This window comes from Solanum stenotomum, chromosome 7 (assembly GCF_019186545.1).
Source record: "Solanum stenotomum isolate F172 chromosome 7, ASM1918654v1, whole genome shotgun sequence".
NCBI lineage: Eukaryota > Viridiplantae > Streptophyta > Magnoliopsida > Solanales > Solanaceae > Solanum > Solanum stenotomum.
The window spans coordinates 2,722,446-2,743,915 of NC_064288.1; positions in this window are offsets into that span (position 1 = coordinate 2,722,446).

The window sequence follows — 21,470 nt, forward strand, 5'->3', positions numbered from 1 at the left end:
GACAAAACATTAAGGACTCGTTTGGTAGGAGGTATTAAATAGAATAGTCCATTGATTAAAATTTAATCCATCTAATACATTGTTTGGTTGCATTATTTTATTTAATCCATGGATTGCTTATACCTTATATATGGTCTTATTTTATCCCTAGTAAATGGAGGGATAACTAATCCAAGGTTTGTTAAACCTTGGATAAGACCCCTAAATGACAAAATTATCCCTTTATTCATTTTCCTAAATTTCTTTTATAATTTAATTTTCTTTTTATTTATATTGAAATAATTATAAATGTTCTTTTTAATTCTCCAAATCCGTTTAGTGTAATTTAATGATTTCATTAATATTTTTTTCTCCTTTTTTTTTATTCAATGTAGTTCGTCGATTAATCACTTGGAATATTTTTTTTTAATAAGCTTTAACTATTGAACAATATAAGTAGTCTTAAATCTATGTTAAGTTTAAGATATACTTTACCAACAAAAAAAGGTGGTACGTCATACCTCAAATTTATATATATATATATATATATGTATGTATGTATATGTATGCATATGTTTAACGTAACTTGTTAAATGAAATAGAAAATCCTAAAAAAAATAATATTGTCCCACAACAATTTTGATTAATTATTATCCGGGTTTTGGTATAAAATTGTATAAGTATATTTTTAGATCTTCATTTTTGATAAGTTTAAACTTTTTTGTCAACATCCGGTTGCCATATACAATAATTATACAGATTAAAATTTGTAAAAATAAATAAATAAAGATTTAGCATTTTTTTTTACTATGAATTTTATTCAACTGTTGCGTAGTATTAAATTCTTGTTATTAATTATGCACAAAAAAGAAAAAAAATTATTTCAATTTATATAACACACTTTTTCTTTGTTGTTATTTTCTAAAAAAAAATTATTGTAGTGTTATGGTCCGATTATCTACCTTGACTCAATTACATGAAATAACCAATCTCATAATAACACAAGAATATAATAGGAAAGATTTTTTTTGTAGAGTTTTAAATCAAACACAAGATTAAGTGAGAATCAATGAACCAAACGCTTGACAAAAAATAATCCCTGCACTACTAATCCCTGCATTACTAATCCCTGCGTTATCAATATTTGTACCAAACGACCCCTAAGTTCATGAATGCAATTAGGGGTGTAAGTGTTCACAGTTTGGATAAAAATCTATCCAAATCAAAAAAGTGAATCAAACTAGTTAAATAAATTGATTTTAATTGGGTTTATTTTGGTTTCAAATTTTTGAAAATTGCTAGTATTTGGTTTGATTTTGTTTAGAAAATTGAAGAAATAATTGAACCGAGCCAATAAATTATATACATATATTTAATTATTATACATTCATAATATATTATTTTTATGAACAATTTTAAATATCTTGTACTCCCTCCAAATTAATTGATTGTTGAGGTGTTTCACACCCATTAAGAAAAGAAGATTAAGACATAAATTAAGCATAGCTTTTATTTTTAACACTTATTAATTATTATCAAATTTATGATTAAAATAACTAAACATTAATTAATAACTAATCCAATACTAAACAATGAAGGGTAAAATTGGAAGAACATTCTAAAAGTAATCTTGAAAATTGAACAATTAAATTAATTTGAAAAATGAAAAAAAACTGTCTCAACAATTCAATTAATTTGAAATGGACTCAAGATAAACAGTATCAACAATTTCAAGCATTAACCCAATTTAAAATAATCTTTAATTCTTCAATTCAACCCGTTTTAAGGCTTTTTATTTGCATTGATGTAATGTATTTTCCTATATTGAAGTTATGAATTACTATTTATTTTATATCTTTTAGGATTTATCCATCCATTTGTAACAATATATTAAAATTATTAAAATTAAGTGGGTCATGACCCAACCCATTTTTAGCCCATTTGAGCCTAAGTTAAACGTGGGTCATGCCTCGACCCGATTTCTATTTCAATAATATTGTATCATATTATATAAGATACAACACACACGAAAAATTTAAAAAATTATGAATTCCTATTTTGCGACCCTTGCACGTTGAAGAAAATCTTGAAGAAGTTATATTTCCAAAATTACATAGACTAATACACAAGAAAATCTGAAAAACCTTAAATTCCTATTTCATGGTCCTTAATTGCTAAAAAAAAGTGGTGTGGATCCTACAAAAGTTATAGGTATCAATCACTAGGTCATTACAGATGTTCCCAGAAAATCTGGGGTCAAAGATATAGGATCAGTCATGTTTCCAAAAATTCATGGACTAATTAATACACATGAAAAATTGAAAAAATCTTGAACTCATGTTCGGTGGGTCAAAAAATTTAATATTGTTTCTAAGAAAACAAGTTTTTTAAAGATGAGTATAAAAATATGACATATGAGCCTAACTCTACCCTAAAAGCTAGCTCATGAAGGGAGGTTTGTCCAAGCCCATATAAGGAAATCAAATTCACATCCCTCTACCGATGTGGACATCTTAACAATGAGGAATACAACTTACCTAGCATAAGTAGAAAAACAAATTCCACAAGTGATATTTCTTTTACCAAAATATAATTCTAATTCTTACGTAGTGTAAGAACTAAATACGAGATAACAAGTTCCTTTCACATTATAATTTTTAGTATTATGTCAATCCTGCAGTAATTAGATTGAATACAATGGGGAAAATGTAGTAGACAATAGCAAACCTTAATAAGTAATTAAGTTCAGATGAACTCATTGGTTGTTGTCCAAGAGCTGCATTCGTTATCATCCGATTGGACTGGCTTGCTTCTATGTGGTTCTATTTTCCTCCCATTTTTCTTTTTCCTCAATAATGAAATTGTGATGTTTCCAATTTTAGGGTTTTAGCTTCGTAAATTTAAATAAGTTGGTACTAAAAGAAGAAGATAAAATTAAATTAGAAGTCTAAGCTTAATAGGACGACGTTAAAACTAAATAAGAAGAAGGATTAAAAGTGAGATGATTTTGTTTGATGAAGGAAGAATTGGTACAAATTATTCGAGGTGAAACAAATCAAAATTTTTTTAGACAAGAAATAGATTAAAGAAAGAAACTACAAGGATAGATAAAATTCTCAGATTTCTTTTTCGATTCATCTTGTGTTTTATCCAATCTGCAGGAATCAATAGAAAAAGCAAATCCATTGTGTTCTCATGAGAAATTAAAATTGTCAAGATAAGTTAGGGCTTATAAATTAGATGAAGCGATAAGGGATAAAGGAAATTCAATAGTAGTTTTACTTATTTTTTTTAATTATACATTTTCTTATTTGTTTTCATGGACATTAAAACGTTTGAATCTGAACGTACATTTGAATAGTAAGTTATTAGTATATCGTGATGGTGGCTGACAATAGTGGGTGACAGTGATAATTTGTGTAGGCAACTAATAGTTGTGGTGGGTAATAGTAGTAGCTAAGATGAATGATGGCGATGATTGGCGATAGATGACTGTCAGTAGTGATTGTAGGTTGTCGCAATAATGATGGATAGTAATAATTGTAAATAGTGGCTAGTGAACGATTGTGGCTGAGGATGGTAGATGGCGATGGTTATAGTTGCTAATGGTGGATGACAGGAATAGTGATAAAACAAATCTTAATTATTTAGATGTATTACACTCTGTTTGGGATCATTGTTCCCCATTGTATTGTATTATCATATCTACAATGTTTGTTTTGATTGTTACTTAAAATGTATTGTATTGTATTGTTAAATTTCGTTGTTATGTAACAATGAAAACCCTCATTTTATGGAACAACCGATTTGGTGTGTTTCCATTGTTACTTAATTTCTTTTTTTCAATTATATCCTTGCATAATATTTCATATTACTATTTTACCCTATATTATTTAATTCTAGTCAAACCTCATATCCTAGAATAATTAAGGATATACGATACAGTCAAACCAAACAATAAAAATGTTATTAAACAATAGAAAACAATACAGTCTAGCCAAACATTGTATCTAACATACAGTACAGTACAATAGAGTACAATACAATATAATATATTATGAAACAATGGGTAACAATGATCCAAATAGAGTGTTGCTATTAAGTGACTGTAATATTAAAAAAAAATAAACACACTTTATAAAGATATAGGTTGTTCTTAGTAATTATTCTAATATTGGTCCAACTTCATGTATTTTTCGGAAGAAGAAAACCGGATCCAATCAAAAATTTAGAAATTAAACTCGTTTAAGAGTAATGAATGACCTGACTGTCAATCAAGCAAAATGACAATTATGAGAAAATCATGTTAGAAGCCAGAATTCACACAAGAGTATATATGATCGGGTGATCAACGAAATAAATGAAAATCATGTCTGAACCCCAACTTTTTCTCTTTAAGGGTATGGCTTGAAGTTGACGGTCAAGAAACAACAATCTCTTGATGAACAAAGTTACAATATTACACGCGCTAATAAAAAGTAACATATACCAGTAAAATAATTGAGGTACCAACTAAACTGACCGAACATCATCGATATCAATTACAAAATTCAACAAACACAAACCTACATTGATGCAAACCAAAAAGAAGTAAAGACAAAATAGAGAAACTTCTTGGACTTCTAACAACAATTGATGTGTGACTTCCATAATTTCAAAGATCAAAAGTAATTTCCATATCAAAATTTCCAGATCCAACAACCAATACTTTTTTATCTTCATTTTTTTCCCCTTTAAAATTTTCAAGACCTCCCACTTTTGGAATATTGCCTTCGTTATTTTCTCCAGTAGCCAAAACCAAGAAATCACAAGCATATACAATTCATTTCTCCACTAGCCACATTTCTTGATTTGGCATTCCATTTATTCTCTTCATTGTAGAAAATGGATCATTCCACAAATCACAAGAGGGGTTGAAATAATTCAGCTTTTTGAAACATACCTGAATTGCAAGAGGGGATTCACCGGATGCCTTAAGAGGATTTTACTGATGATCTCTGATCGCAGAACGATGGTTCTAAAGTTTGAATCTTGAATGGAAGAAGAAGAAGAAGAAAATGGATTACCGCTTGTGTGTTTCCTCTGCTTTTTGTGTCGATGGGACGGTTTCGATTCCATTTGAGCTCTTTGATAAGACTTAGGTTTTCATTCTAATGCGTAATATCTTCAAATGAGATTTTATATAATTATTTTCTAAAAAGTTGTCCTTTTCTTTGTGTAATAGGTACAAAAATAGTACCTTAAGTATCACTTGGACAACTTTTGTACTCTAAATTCACCAAAAATGAGCAATTTAAGATACCCCTACTAGCGTGCATTTAAGATGTTGCGTTAATATCACGCTCAAAAGAGTCTTAAATCTTTATCTTCAAAAAGATCAGTCACAGAAATTTAATGTTGGATTAGGAGGATTTACATTTAAGAAATTTATACTGAAGTTTCATTGTAAGTGGAACCAATTTTTTGATCTAATCCTGAAAAGGCATCCCGAGACCGGGAGGAAAGTAGAATGCAAAATACAACTAAGGCCTCAAATTATTATTTTTTTGAAAATGTTCATCAAGAATCAGTTAAAAATCCAGCAAAACCTACCCAAAATCTTGCCTTTTCTTTAAAATTGACTAGAACGATCCAATTTGTGTAGAGAATAGCAGAAGAAAAGTGTAATCGGGAAACCTTCTGCTAGCCCAAGATCGTTAACTAAGATCAAAAGATTCAACTAATTAAGAAGAGGAAGCTAGAAAAGAAAAGTAAGAATTTGGATAGAAGAACTTTGTTATGAACGAAGACTCTTTAATTGTCTTTGTTTTGGGTTGCATACAAATGACTAAGGCCACCCTATTTATACTTGTGTGGGAATGATTCTAGATATTACAAGATCTAGATTTTTCTATCATTTACTACAAATATCTACACATTTCTTAGATATAACTAAAAGAAAATTCTAGTAAACTTTATCTTCTAAATATCTATATATTTTTAAGATGATTATTCTAGATACTACACTAGAATACTCTAGAAACTTTACTTGAACAATCTATCATATTCCAAAAAATCAATTTGACTTTTTCACAACTTGTGCATCACTTAACCCCCAATAACTGAAAGAGCAGACTGTATATATAACAAGGAAATTAGTCCAAAAATGAAACTGTCAAATATGTTGAAATGCACAAAAAAGATGTTTAACTTATTATGGACAAGAACTCACCATTATTCATTGTGGTATGCAATATCTAGAGTGAGTCCGGAAACACAACAAAACACCAAAACCTTTACTCCTATTTATTGAAATGCATATAAATGGGATGAGGATGAACACATGCAATAAAATACCTCTTCCATACGCCATTCCTTTGTTCTTCAAAATTGTAATACAAAATGCAAATGTCAACATCATGTTGAATTAACTTTTGGATTTATCTTTGTAACTACAATAATAACATTGGCATCATGATCACTTTTCTTTTTATCTAACTTTGCCGTTAAAATAAAGCGAGATAGCAATAGAAGTATGAAAAAAAGATTTATCGAGGATCGATACCTAATGGCATACGAAGAGCCTCATTGATAGAAAAACATTTTAAAGAATGCAGAGTTAGAACAGACAATTACGGATATAGACGAGAAGAAGATGTACAAGAAGAAAGTGAGGACGAAACAACACGCAGTTTAAAACAGTTTATGAAAACCGCCTCAAGTCCCTTCCAAAAAATCACACATGTACCACCAGTAGAATATACCATAGGTAATTTACCAAGGCATAGAGTCTTTAGACAAGCCCCAACTACAGAACCAGAAATGGTTCGACCAATAGGAATAAGAATGCTGATAGAAGCTCCTATCAAACTTCAAGACGGAGGAGATAGAGGAAAAATACTAAATATAGCAGCACATGACCCTCAATCATGGAATTCAGTAATAAACGTATGGAAAGGAATAGTGGTAGAAGACTATATACACCATTATAGTGAGACAAATGCAGAAACCATGTATAGGTATATGGAGACCTTTTACGGGAATCAATTAAAGGAGTATGGGAAGCATACAAAGTAGCTTACCCTCAAGAATTCCAGGAATTAGTAAACATGAGACCAAACCCGTATAACTTTACTAATAAAATACACAACCTAATAACAGGAGAAGACTCAAATAGCGGATTAGTAGTATTACAAAAGAATGCTTTAATAAAATTAGAACAACTTAGCATAAATAATTGGTGTCATATAAAGAACTTCCTAAAGGACTGTTTCCATTATTGCGCCATAAGCGGTAACGCATTTGACCAAAGTTTAGAAAAGAAACTTTTTAATAAGCTCCCTGGAGCCCTAGGAAGAGAGATAGAAGAAAGATGGAATAAAAGAGAAGGAGTAATACAAACCTCAAACGCAAATTGGTCCATAGGGCATAAAATACAACATGTAATGGAGGTACTACAAGAAAAATGTACAAATATACAAATACAAAAACAGTTGAAACAAAACGAGACTGGATTCTGTAAAAGTATATATATAACACAAATGCACGATCAAAGTAAACCACAAAGAAAATACAAGAAAACACACCAAAATACCCAAGAGTACAAACCTAAGAAAAAATATTATTTAAGAAAATCAACGGCAAGAAAGCCTTACCTAAATAAAGACATACATGTAAGAAAACATAATAATAACATAATTTACAGAAATAGACTAGCTTGTTTCACATGCGGAAGTGAAGAACATCTGGCCAATACTTGTCCGGGAAGAAACAACAGTAGGACAAGAAATGTCCAGCTTATAGAGGACTTTCAAGAAACCCTGATAAATGTGGACGAATATATGTCAGATAACGAAAGTATATATTCATTAATAATCATAGATGCCTTAGAAGGAGGTAGACAAGATTCATCTAATTCAGAAGAAGATACATTAATAAACGAGATAGGATTAGAGAAGTTAGATTTAAACAACTTAAAGGATCACACCTTTGTTAATATACAATGTGACCACCAATTCTGCAAAGGGAAAGGATTAGATAGTCAATGATGCTTTAATTGCACAGGATATCCAAGTAACGACAGAAGAGCAAAATGAATGAATTGTTATATAGAAGGATGCATTAGGTGCATTGACAAAATATTTAATTTTAAAATCAAAGACGAGCAAGTTATTACAAAAGAAAAAATGCTAAAGGCATTAGGGGATAGAATAGATAGTTTAGAAGAAACAGTAAGTAAAATAGAAAAGGGAAAAGGCATAGCACTAGAAAAGGGGAAAGGTGTGGAAGACACCAGCCAAATAGGCCATAAAATGTCAAAATCAGAAATAGAACTTCTAAATGAAAAGGAAGACTAGAAGTCATTTGAAGGATTAATTTGTAACGAAGACAAAAAAAATAATACCATAAAGAGCCTAACCAGAATAAAGATTCAGGACTATGAGATACAAACCCTCGCTCTAGTAGACTCAGGATGTACAAAAAGTATAATAAATAGATGTATCTTGCCTCTAGAAGTAATAAAAGATTTACCAGAACTACAAAGCGTCATGCAAATAGATGGTTCTTCTAACATATATAAGCATTACGTCAGTAATGCAAAAATAAGTTTTTCAAACACGTGTGCAGACTTTTATAAACCCACCTATAAGTTAGAAAAGATTTAGGTACGAGATCTAAATATTAGAGTAGACTTTGTTTTAGGATTAGACTTCTTACTACATAACAATGGAAGTTGTCTCCTTACTAGAGATGCAGTAATATTCTCTAAAAACACTACCTAGACAACAATAACAACATAATCTATTCCAACAAAATCTAGGTATCTCATAGACACTGATAAGCTTAAACCAAATACCTCAAAATGTGACAAAGGAGAAGAATGCACTTGTACTAAGATAAATATTACAGATAAAGGGAAGAAATTGAATTATTAGAACTTAGCCTTTTAGATACAGAAGAGGTAGAAAAGAGTTACAACTTCATAAAAATAAATACAGGGCTTTACAATTTTAAAAGAGGGTTACAACACATAGGAGTAATAAAAAATCAAAAAGATCTGGAAGAAGTAATTCAAATTCTAGATAAACTAGAGATAATCGGAGAAAGACCCCCGAGGCATTGGGAAGCCAATCACATAAGCTGCAGACTAGACATAATTAACTCAGAATATATGGTGAAAACAGCCTATGTAGAATCAACAAATGAAGACCTGAAAGAATTTGAAGGCCAAATAAAAGAGTTATTAAGGTTAGGAGTAATCAAAAGATCAACATCAAGGCATAGATCGACTGCATTTATGGTAAGAAATCATACCGAAATAGTAAGAGGAAAAGCAAGAATGGTTAGAAATTACAAAAGACTTCATGATAACACCCGAATGGACGGATATAAGCTACCAGATAAAACAGAGCTCATAAATAGAATAAAGGGAAGAAAGATTTTTAGTAAGTTTGATTGCAAGTCCGGATACTGGCAAGTAAAAATGCATGAAGATAGTATAGAATGGACTGTTTTTACTTGTCCAGAAGGACATTATGAATGGTTAGTAATGCCCTTTGGATTAAAAACACCCCCCCCCCCCCCCCCCCCAATTTTCCAAAGAAAAATCAATAATAGTTTTAGAGACTATAAAATTTTCATTCTAGTGTATGTAGATGATATTTTAGTATTCAGTAATAATACTAAAGAACATCTAGGACATTTGCATACAATTTTTAAGTTATTTGTAGACAACGGAATCATAGTTAGTAAGAAAAAAATGGATTTATGTAAAAGCCTCATAAAATCCTTAGGAGTAGAAATTGGAGAGGGAATAATAAAATTACAACCTCATATAGCAAAAAAAGTCTTAGACATGCCAGACAAACTAGACAATACTAAAGACTTACAAAAATTCCTAGAAATTTTAAATTATGCAAGAAATTTTATAAAAGACCTCGAAAATATAGTAGGACCCTTATATTCAAAAACTGAAACTCATGGACAAAAGACATAAAGTTAGTACAAAAACTTAAACAAATGGTTAGAACCATACCAGACTTATCTCTCCCATTAGAAACCGACTATCCAATAGTAGAAACGGACAGTAGTCTAGAAGGATGGGGAACAGTACTAAAAACAAAGAAAATAAATATGGAGATGAAAAAGAAGAAAAAATTTGTGCCTACCAAAACGGAAAATATAAAGAAAAAAGAAACATGAGTAGTATAGACGCAGAAATATTAGCGGTAATCTACGGTCTAAATAGTTTTAAATTATATATTATCAATAAAAAAGAAATTTTAGTAAGAACTGATTGTGAAGCCATTATAAAATTTCATCAAAAAATAGATGGAAAAGTAGTAGTAAAAGAAGATGGTTAAACTTTTTAGATGCCACGTCAATATATAATATATCTCTAGAACGTATAAAATAGAAAGATAATTTTTTAGCAGATCAGCTTAGCAGACTTATGAAAACTAACTATTTATTTTCAGCATGAGTACATGAAAAGACAAAGTCAGGGCCTCTAGCTCAAGTAGCACTACTAATCAAAGAGACAAAGAATTATATCTACAGACTTTATTGGGAACACCTTGTTCCAACCTCAGACAAGATTAGAAGAAGCAAAGACTAAACACCCCAAGCATTGAAAGACTGCATTTTGGAAGACATTAATATTTATCCCCCATGTAACTTAAGTTTTAGAGTGAAGCCAGAGACAAAGATAGACAGACCCCAAAGATGCTTGGTAGACAATCTATGGATAACATACAACAAAATACCACGAGATAATAGTTACTTCATTTCCATACTAAATTCATTAAGCCATTATTTCACAGAAAAAATGAACATAAGAAATTCAAATTCTATGCGGTAGTTCAAGGAAGACTGGCTGAAATCTTTCAGACAGAAAACTCAGAAAGTAACGAATACAACCCGTCGCTAGAACAATTTTCTCAAGACCCAAATGAAGACGACGACTCAGGGATGAGTTTCGACTCCATAGCACTACACAATCTAGACACGTAGAACATACGTAAGCAAAGACGATCACGAGGAAAAGACAAAAAAGGATAAGTAAGCAATGACATAATAAGCCACTACTCTAAAAACAGACAATAAAGAAGACACCACTGAACTAAAGCGGACAAGAAAAAAGACAATTATGTTGAAAAAGTCTTTCAAAGGTCATGTGATGATAGGGCCCAAAGATCACCCGGCAGGAAGAGAAAGATTATTCAATATTTGAAATCCACATTTCAAATCTGGAGAAGGCCCTCCACTCCTATAAATACTAGACCATCTGCTAGAGGAAAGATGGAGCAAAGAGAAGAACAAGCAGAGTATAATAGAGAGAATAGTTTACGAGTTTTAAGCTTTACATATTTCCCTTCCCTTAAAAAATAATAATTTTGAAGTAAGTTTGTTTGTAAAAAGAGTGTAAGTGTTTAAATTTCAAGTAGGTGCAAAGTCACTCGGGGACTCCTGAAAGGGAAACCTCTCTCCGATCACTATCATGTAAGTAGTTATATCTTTTTCTAGATCTTAGTAGTTTCTCCCCGTTTATGTATATTATGTACTGTTATTATGATATGATGTTCATATATGTACTGTTTAAACTCTATGTATTGTTTAATTATTACTTACTCTTAGTAAATGGTCAGTTCCTTACCCTCTTAGTAACAACGATGGATTAACCTGTAAATACCTAGGGAAGTTGAAAGTCCGCCATGGTCAGAGAACGAATGACTGTGTATCCCGGGGTTTGGTAAAGAAGAAATTGCTAAGAACATAGGCTAAGCAAAAGAGATGAACAGAGTAAAAAAAGGTAATTTTGGGAGAAATTACATAGATTCAATAACAAACTACTAAACAAGATAATTGAACCGGAGGAGGGAGTACTGAGTAGGACTTTACAACATAATTTACAAACACACCTCACCCCAGCATCCACATCTTACCCCAACATCTTTATTCTATTTTAACGACTTTATTTATATTCTATTTTATTACTTTTATCTAATTATATTTAAACGACTTTTATTTGGTATTCAAATATATACGACTTTTTAATAGAACAGAGACAACTATATCTAGAACAACGATAGCTATATTCAGACTTATTATCATCTGAAGAAATAACTTTAATAAACCTACAAATTAGACAAATAAATTTACAATTACTAGCAAATAGGGTCTAGAATTGGCCATTACATCCAACAAATTAGACAAGAAAGATAAGACAGAAAAAGAAAAACCTGGTACTTGGCTTAAAAATAGTACAATAGGAAGTATAAAGAAGTTAGAATATTTAGACTTAGAAGTAATCTCAGAAAAGAAATATCGAAGACTAAAATTTGGTTCAGTAATCAAGTGTAACTTTACAGAAGGAGACCACATCTTACATAGCGATCGCCATCACCTAAACACTATCACAGACCTAATAATAAATTTAGCAGAACACACTCACTTGAGAGACGATAAAGTACCTAAGGTCAATAGAAACTTTAGAAAAAGTACAAAACCAACATAACAAATTATTAGAAAAAATAGAACTTAATTTCGATTTTTTAAAAACACAACAATTAGATATAGATACAAAATTACAAAAATTTATAGCAAATAATAATAACATAGATAGTAATACTACAGTAGAACAAATAAATAACCGACTAGAAAATTTTCACAAAGAAGATAAAGAAATTAGAGACGAACTAAATCAACTCAGAGACTTAACTCTTTCATGAACGATCCCTTTTATCAAGAAGTTCTAAAAAGAGCAGCACAATTTCAAGTCAATCCCAAAGGTTTATCAGAACATACACCACCAGAAAAAACAGACCTAATAGGAGTAAAACAGAACAATATAATAATCTTTGCGCTGCTAGAACAAACAGAAGGCAAGAAGATAGAATCGCAGAAATAAATAAAAAATTAGATATTCTATTAGAAAATAAAATCCCCAAAGAAAAACAAAACAGGATAAATATATACAAGATTTAATAGAACAACTAAAGAAGACAGAAATAACTCCCCAAAAAGATAGACCTAAGATAATAAAAAGGACAAGGCATGGACCTTTTTTCAAACAGGAATCGAGCCTCCCAAGAAAGAAAAAAGGTCAGTTTCTCTCAAGATAGATTAGGAAACAATATTTTAGCTTGGATAATGAACTTGTCAGACCTAGAAGCAGTCACCAACTGGATGAAATAATAGATGTAGACAAAGATATAGAAATTTTCCAACAAAATAGATTAAGACTTTTAAACCCACAAGTACTTTATAATACATGTTTATTTTCTTCAACAACACAATTATATAGACATTATAGATAAGAGCAGATGTGTATATCAGAAAAGGACAGTGAAAGTATAAGTTTAATTAGCAAAGAATATATGAAAGAAATACAAAAAACAAAGAAGAATACCAAATAAAAATCGTTTAAATATAATCAGATTAAAGTAATAAAATAGAATATAAATAAAGTCGTTAAATTAAAATAAAGATGTTGGGGTAAGATATGGATGCTGGGGTGAGGTGTGTTTGTAAATTATTTTGTAAAGTCCTACCCAGTACTCCCTCCTCCGGTTCCATTATCTAGTTTAGTTGTTTGTTGTTGCTAAATCTATGTAATTTCTCCCAAAATTACTTTTTTTTTACCCTGTTCATCTCTTTTCCTTAGCTTATGTTCTTAGCAACTTCTTCTTTAACCAAACCCCGGGTTACACAGTCCTTCGATTCTCTGACCATGGCGGACTTTCAACTTCCCTAGGTATTTACAAGTTAATCCATCGTTGTTACTAAGAAGGTAAGGAACTAACCATTTACAAAGGATAAGTAATAATTAAACAATACATGAGTTTAAACAGTACATATATGAACATCATATCATAATAATAGTACATAATATACATAAACGGGGAGAAACTACTAAAGTCTAGAAAAATATATAACCACTTGCATGATAGTGATCGGAGAGAGGTTTCCCTTTCGGGAGTCCCCGAGTGACTTTGCAACTACTTAAAATTTAAACACTCACACTCTTTTTACAAACAAACTTACTTCAGTTTTTTTATTTTTTTTAAGGGAAGGGAAATATGTAAATCTTAAAACTCGTAAACTATTCTCTCTATTATGCTCTGCTTGTTCTTCTCTTTGCTCTATCTTTCTTCTTGCAGATGGTCTGGTATTTATAGGAGTGGAGGGCCCTCTCCGAATTTGAAATATGGATTTCAAATATTGAATAATCTTTCTCTTCCTGCCGAGTGCTCTTTGGGCCCCATCATCACATGGCCTTTGAAAGACTTTTTCAACATAATTGTCCTTTTTCTTGTCCGCTTTAGTTCAGTGGTGTCTTCTTTATTGTCTGCTTTTAGAGTAGTGGCTTATTATGTCATTGCTTACTTATCCTTTTTTGTCTTTTCCTCGTGATCATCATTGCTTACGTATGTTCTACGTGTCTAGGTTGTGCAATGCTATGGAGCCGAAACTTATCCCTGAGTCGTCGTCTTCGTTTGGGTCTTGAGCAAATTGTTCTAGCGATGGGTTGTATTCGTTACTTTCTGAGTTTTTCGTGTCAGCGTCTGCAGTCTCTGGTTCTGGGTTTGGGTATTCTCTTATAACTTCTTTAGTATTTTCACTAAGTAACTTATGGAGAGAACTTTGTATCATTTGTTCTATTTTTTTGTCTTTTTTTCGTTTTAGCAGGAATCCTTTCATCTTTTTTCCTTTTTCGGTGGTGTTGGTCGTATTGAAACTGGCTGGTAAAATTCTCACATTTTTTGGCGAAGTGTCAGCCAACAATGGATTTGATAAGTCTTTACCCGCTACCATTTGAACGGGACTAGCTGCACCTTTAGCTGATACATTAGCCCTTTCTACATTCTTTGGGGAATGTACACCCTTCTTATCCATTTTAGAATGAGATGGAGAACTCTTTGGTTCTTTTGGCTGGTCTTCTATTTGTAGTAGCATATTCTGAGTAATTTCAAACTATAAAATCTTTATTCTTTCTTGTAAGAGGTGGATATGTTGTGTCATCTTTTCTTTTTCTTTTCTGAGTCTCTCAATAGTTTGGTTTTGTATTTTGAAACCCTCTGTCATTGAAGAGCAGTTGTCACAAAATATTATTTTATCTATGTCTTTTCGAATGTTGTATTGTAAGAAAGGGCTTGCAGTTTGTCTTAAGGCTGGGCTTACGAAATAATTGGCCTTAAAGTCTCTTGCGTAGTCCAGACCTCATTTAGGTCATTGAGCCCTTTGAAGAGGGGAATGGGAAAGTATTTTATTAATTCTATTACTTCAGTCCATGTCTGAAAGATTTCAGCCAGTTTTCCTTGAACTACCACATAGAATTTGAATTTCTTATCTTCATTTTTTTCCGCGAAATAATGGCTTAATGAATTTAGTACGAAAATGAAGTAACCATTATCCCGTGGTATTTTGTTGTATGCTATCCATAGACTATCTATCAAGCATCTTTGAGGTCTATCTATCTTTGTTTCTGGCTGCATTCTAAAACTTAAGTTAGATGGGGGATAAAATATTAAATTTTGTCTTCCAAAATATAGTCTTTCAATGCTTGGGGTGTTTAGTCTTGCTTCTTCTAATCTTGTCTGAGGTCGGAACAAGGTGTTCCCCAATGAAGTCTGTAGATATAATTCTTTGTCTCTTTGATCAGTAGTGCTGCTTGAGCTAGAGGCCCTGGCGTTGTCTTTTCTTGTACTCATGCTGAAAATAAATTGTTAGTTTTCATAAATATGCTAAGCTGATCTGCTAAAGAATTATCTTTCCCTTTTATGTGTTCTAGAGATATATTATATATTGACGTGGCATCTAAAAAGTTTAACCATTTTCTTTTACTACTACTTTTTTCATCTATTTTTTGATGAAACTTTACAATGGCTTCACAATCAGTTCTTACTAAAATTTCTTTTTTATTGATAATATATAATTTAAAACTGTTTAGACCGTAGATTACCGCTAATATTTCTGCGTCTATACTACTCATGTTTCCTTTTTCTTTATATTTCCGCTTTGGTAGGCACAGATTTTTTCATCTTTTTTATCTCCATACTTATTTTTCTTTGTTTATAGTACTGCTCCCCATCCTTCTAAACTACCATCCGCTTCTACTATTGGATAGTCAGTTTCTAATGGGAGAAAAAAGTCTGGTATGGTTTCAACCATTAGTTTATGTTTTTTGTACTAACTTTATGTCTCCTGTATAGAATGTCTTTTGTCCATGAGTTCCAGTTTTTGAATATAAGGGTCCTGCTACATTTTCTAGGTCTCTTATAAAATTTCTTGCATAATTTAAAATTTCTAGGAATTTTTGTGAGTCTTTAGTGTTGTCTAGTTTGTTTGGTATGTCTAAGACTTTTTTTACTATATGAGGTTGTAATTTTATTCTTCCCTCTCCAATTTCTACTCCTAAGAATTTTATGAGGCTTTTACATAAATCCATTTTTTTCTTACTAACTATGATTCCGTTGTCTACAAATCACTTAAACACTGTTTGCAAATGTCCTATATGTTCTTTAGTATTATTGCTGAATACTAAAATATCATCTACATACACTAGAATGAAATTTTTATAGTCTCTAAAAATATTATCCATTTTTCTTTGGAAAATTGGGGGGGGGGGGGTGTTTTTAATCCAAGGGCATTACTAACCAATCAAGATGTCTTTCTGGACAAGTAAAAGCAGTCCATTCTATACTATCTTCATGCATTTTTACTTGTCAGTATCCGGATTTGCAATCAAATTTACTAAAAATCTTTCTTCCCTTTATTCTATTTATGAGCTCTGTTTTATCTGGTAGTTTATATCCGTCTATTCGGGTGTTATCATTAAGTAATTTATAACCATTCTTGTTTTTCCTCTTACTATTTTGCTATGATTTCTTACCATGAATGTTGTCGACCTATGCCGTGTTGTTGATCTTCTGATTACTCTTAACCTTAGTAACTCTTTTATTTGGTCTTCGAATTCTTTCATGTCTTCATTTGTTGATTCTATAGAGGATGTTTTCATCGTGTATTCTGGGTTAATTATGTCTAGTTTGCAGCTTATGTGATTGGCTTCCCAATGCCTCAGGGGTCTTTCTCTGATTATCTTTAGTTTATCTAGAATTTGAATTATTTCTTCCAGATCTTTTGATTTTTTATTACTCCTATATGTCGTAACTCTCTTTTAAAATTGTAAAGCCCTGTATTTATTTCTATTAAGTTGTAACTCTTTTCTACCTCTTCTGTATCTAAAAGTGTAATGACCCGAAAGGTCATTTTGGTAATATTTCGTGGAAATGACTATTTTGCCCTTTCGGTAGTTGCCCCGAGTCCCATGTTTTGTGGTTGTAAAGTTGGTTTGAGGAAAAGTTGGTAAAAAGTTGAGTTTTTGAGAAGTTGAGTTTTTATGAGTTAAAGTTGGTTAAAAAGTGCTTTTTCGAGTCATTTGGAGTTTCGGGACTCGGATCAGATTTCCATCGATTCCGGCAGTTTTAGAATGTCGAAACGGGTCTGTGTGAAGTTACAGAGTCGAATTTGGAGTTGAAACAAAGAATTGAGGTCCTAAGTTGCTAAGTTGTGAAATTTTGATAAAGAGTTGACTTTGGTCAACATATGAGGTTTCGAGGCTCAAATTGAATTTTGAGAGTACCGTTGATTTCGGGAGGCGATTCTAAGTCTAGAATGAGTCTTGGTTGAATTTTTAGACGCTCCGTTTGAGTTTCAACTTTTTTTGGCGTTAAATTAGTTTCTTGGCATCTTATTGAATTTCGGGTCAAGGAGTCCTCGAATTCAAATTCCGACGGTTCCATTGAGTCCGGAACGTCGAATTTAGTAGGGGTACATATTTAGTTTGTGTGCACGAGATTCCGAACGAATCCCGAGGGTCCAACGGGGACTTAAACTTTGGTGTTATTGTTGTGTTTTAGCTGCAATAGCAGTCCTTTTTAAGTCAAAAAAAACAGTAGCCATTTTCCCCCAACTTGAAAAAATACTCATTTCTCCATTTTTAGATTTTGAGAGCTCGAAAATAGGTGATTTCAAGTGGGTTTTCGCAAGGAATTCATTGGGTAAGTTATTTCCAACTTATATCTTTGATTTCCATCGATTATTTATGGATTTTAACATCAAAATTTGAGATCTCAACTGAAAAATTTGGGGGTTTTTGCCTAATCCGAATTTAATAGAAAATTTGAGTTTGTGAACTCATTTCAACTCCTTTTTCGAAACGGTTTTCACTATTGGATTCTAAATTTCTTGGGGAACATTTTTCACTAAAAATTTCCAGATTTCGAGAATATTTTCCGGAACGAGATTTTTTTGACCATTTTACCCTTTTCTCCAAATTTCACGATATTGGTGTTGTTAGATTCGTATTGATTGTGAGATTCCATTTATGAATAGATTGTGGTGATTTGGAGCGTGCTCGGAAGGGTAAAACTCAAATTTGAGTTACTAGTTGAAGTGTTTTGAGGCAAGTGACTTTTAAACTTTGTTAAACTCTTAGACTACGCATGACTACTTTCCTAATTGTGTTAGGGAGTAAGGGGGATTGAGGATGGGTTTTATTTGTTGATTGGAATTGTTGTAAATGAAATATGGGGAAATAAAACGAGCTAAATATGTTATATGTGACTTGAATTTGTTGAATAAGTCATGTGATAACTGATATTGAGGGGATAGAAGAGCATGAGTAGGCTATGATTGATACAGACATTGATGTTGAGACAGATGATGTGTAATACTATGTTGTGGTCGTGATATGGTTGTGATTGAGACAGATGATGTGTAATACTATGATGTGGTCGTGATATGGTTGTGATTGAGACAGATGATGTGTAATACTATGATGTGGTCGTGATATGGTTGTGATTGATGACATGTGCATATTCATTATTCATCCCATGAGTGAACTATCTGTTGCATGAGTTCTGAGACACTGATATGAGGATGGATGGATATGAGACACAGTTGAGACTAGCTCTGGCTAGAGATATATGAGATGGACTAGCTCCGGCTAGCAATTTGGATGCCGATGGGATCTGGTTCCGGCGGTGATACATGGTCCATGTGTGGCCCCCATGGGTTCTGATTTGAGTATTCAGTGCGGTCTGATTACGTCAACAGATGTGTATCTTAGGACAGACATGTATCACGACTACATGACACCATTATTGTATTTGCATCGCATTTGACTTCATCTTTGTCTGTGGTGTGTGGATTTTTCCTATTTGCCCCTCTTCATGTGATATATGATCTATTTGCTCTTACATGAGGATATGAGGTTGATGTTGAGACACTGTTGGATATATTTGTTGATTATGAATTGTGTAGTATAGGTTGTTGGTTCGCTGTTAGAATGAAGTTTCGGTGGTTCGGTTGGGATTGAAAGGAGTTGTTTGTAGCTGCTAGTTTAGCTTAGTTTAGTGTTACTTGCGAGTACCTGTTGCTTTTGGTAGTCACCCTTGCTTCTACACAGTTGTGTAGGTTGACAGCTCTATCAGATCCGGCTTATTGCTCATCTTCGGATTAGAGCTTCCAGACTTACTTGAGAGGTAGCGGTTCATTCCAGACGTGCCCTCAAGTTCTCTATATTTACTGTTCTGTTCTATTCTAGAACTTTACTATGAGATTGTATATTTTATTCAGATTCTGTATTAGAGGTTTGTACATGTGACAATCAATTCTGGGGTTATGTTGAGTTTATTTACCCGCTTATCTTTCTATCTTATTCTTGTTTTATAAATTCTGTATCGTCGGGTTTTTGGGTGTTAGGCTGACGTGTCCGATAGGGTTTGGGCACGTGTCATCACATCTGGTTTTGGGGTGTGACAAAAAGGCTAAGTTCTAATAATTCAATTTCTTCCCTTTCATCTGTAATATGTATCTTAGTACAAGTGCATTCTTCTCCTTTGTCGCATTTTGAGATACTTGGTTTAATCTTATCAGTGTCTATGAGATACCTAAATTTTGTTGGAGTAGATTCTGTTGTTAGAAGTTATTATGTAGTAAGAAGTCTAATCCTAAAACAAAGTCTACCATAATATTTAGATCTCGTACCCAGATCTTTTCTAACTTATAGGTGAGTTTATAAAAGTCTGCACACGTGTTTAAAAAACTTATTTTTGCATTATTGACATAATGCTTATATATATTATAAGAACCATCCATTTGCATGGCGCTTTGTGGTTCTGGTAAATCTTTTATTACTTCTAGAGGCAAGATGCATCTATTTATTATACTTTTTGTACATCCTGAGTCTACTAGAGCGAGGGTCTCTATTTCGTAGTCCTGAATCTTTATTCTGGTTAAGATCTTTATGGTATTAATTTTTTTTGTCTTCGTTACAAATTAATCCTTCAAATGACTTCTAGTCTTCCTTTTCATTTAGAAGTTTTGTTTCTGATTCTGACATTTTATTGTCAATTTGGCTGGTGTCTTCCACGCCTTTCCCCTTTTTTAGTGCTACGCCTTTTCCCTTTTCTATTTTACTTACTCTTTCTTCTAAACTATCTATTCTATCCTCTAATGCTTTTAGCGTTTTTCCTTTTGTAATAACTTGCTCGTCTTTGATCTTAATATTAAATATTTTGTCAATGCACCTAATGCATCCTTCCATATAATAGTTCATGCATTTTGTTTTTCTGTCTTTACTTGGATATTCTGTGCAATTAAAGCATCGTTGGGTATCTAATCCTTTCCCTTTGCAGAATTGGTGGTCACATTGTATATTAACAAAGGTGTAATCCTTTAAGTTGTTTAAATCTAACTTCTCTAATCCTATCTCATTTATTAATGTTTCTTCCTCTGAATAAGATGAATCTTGTCTTCCTCCTTCTAATGCATCTATATTTACTCCTGATTATATACTTTCGTTATCTGACATATATTCATCTACATTTATCAGGGTTTCTTGGAAGTCCTCTATAATTGGACATTTCTTGTCCTACTGTTGTTTCTTCCCGGACAAGTATTGGCCAGATGTTCTTCACTTCCGCATGTGAAACAAGCTAGTCTATTTCTGTAAATTATGTTATTATTATGTTTTCTTACATGCCTGTCTTTATTTAGGTAAGGCTTTCTTGCCGTTGATTTTCTTAAATAATATTTTTTCTTAGGTTTGTACTCTTAGGTATTTTGGTGTGTTTTCTTGTATTTTCTTTGTGGTTTACTTTGATCGTACATTTATGTTGTATATATATTTTTACAGAATCCAGTCTCGTTTTGTTTCAAATGCTTTTGTATTTGTATATTTGTACATTTTTCTTGTAGTACCTTCATTACATGTTGTATTTTATGCCCTATGGACCAATTTGCGTTTGGGTTTTGTATTACTCCTTTTCTTTTATTCCATCTTTCTTTTGTCTCTCTTCCTAGGGCTCCAGGGAGCTTATTAAAAAGTTTCTTTTCTAAACTTTGGTCAAATGCGTTACCGCTTATGGCGTAATAATAGAAGTAGTCCTTTGGGAAGTTCTTTATACAACACCAATTATTTATACTAAGTTGTTCTAATTTCATTA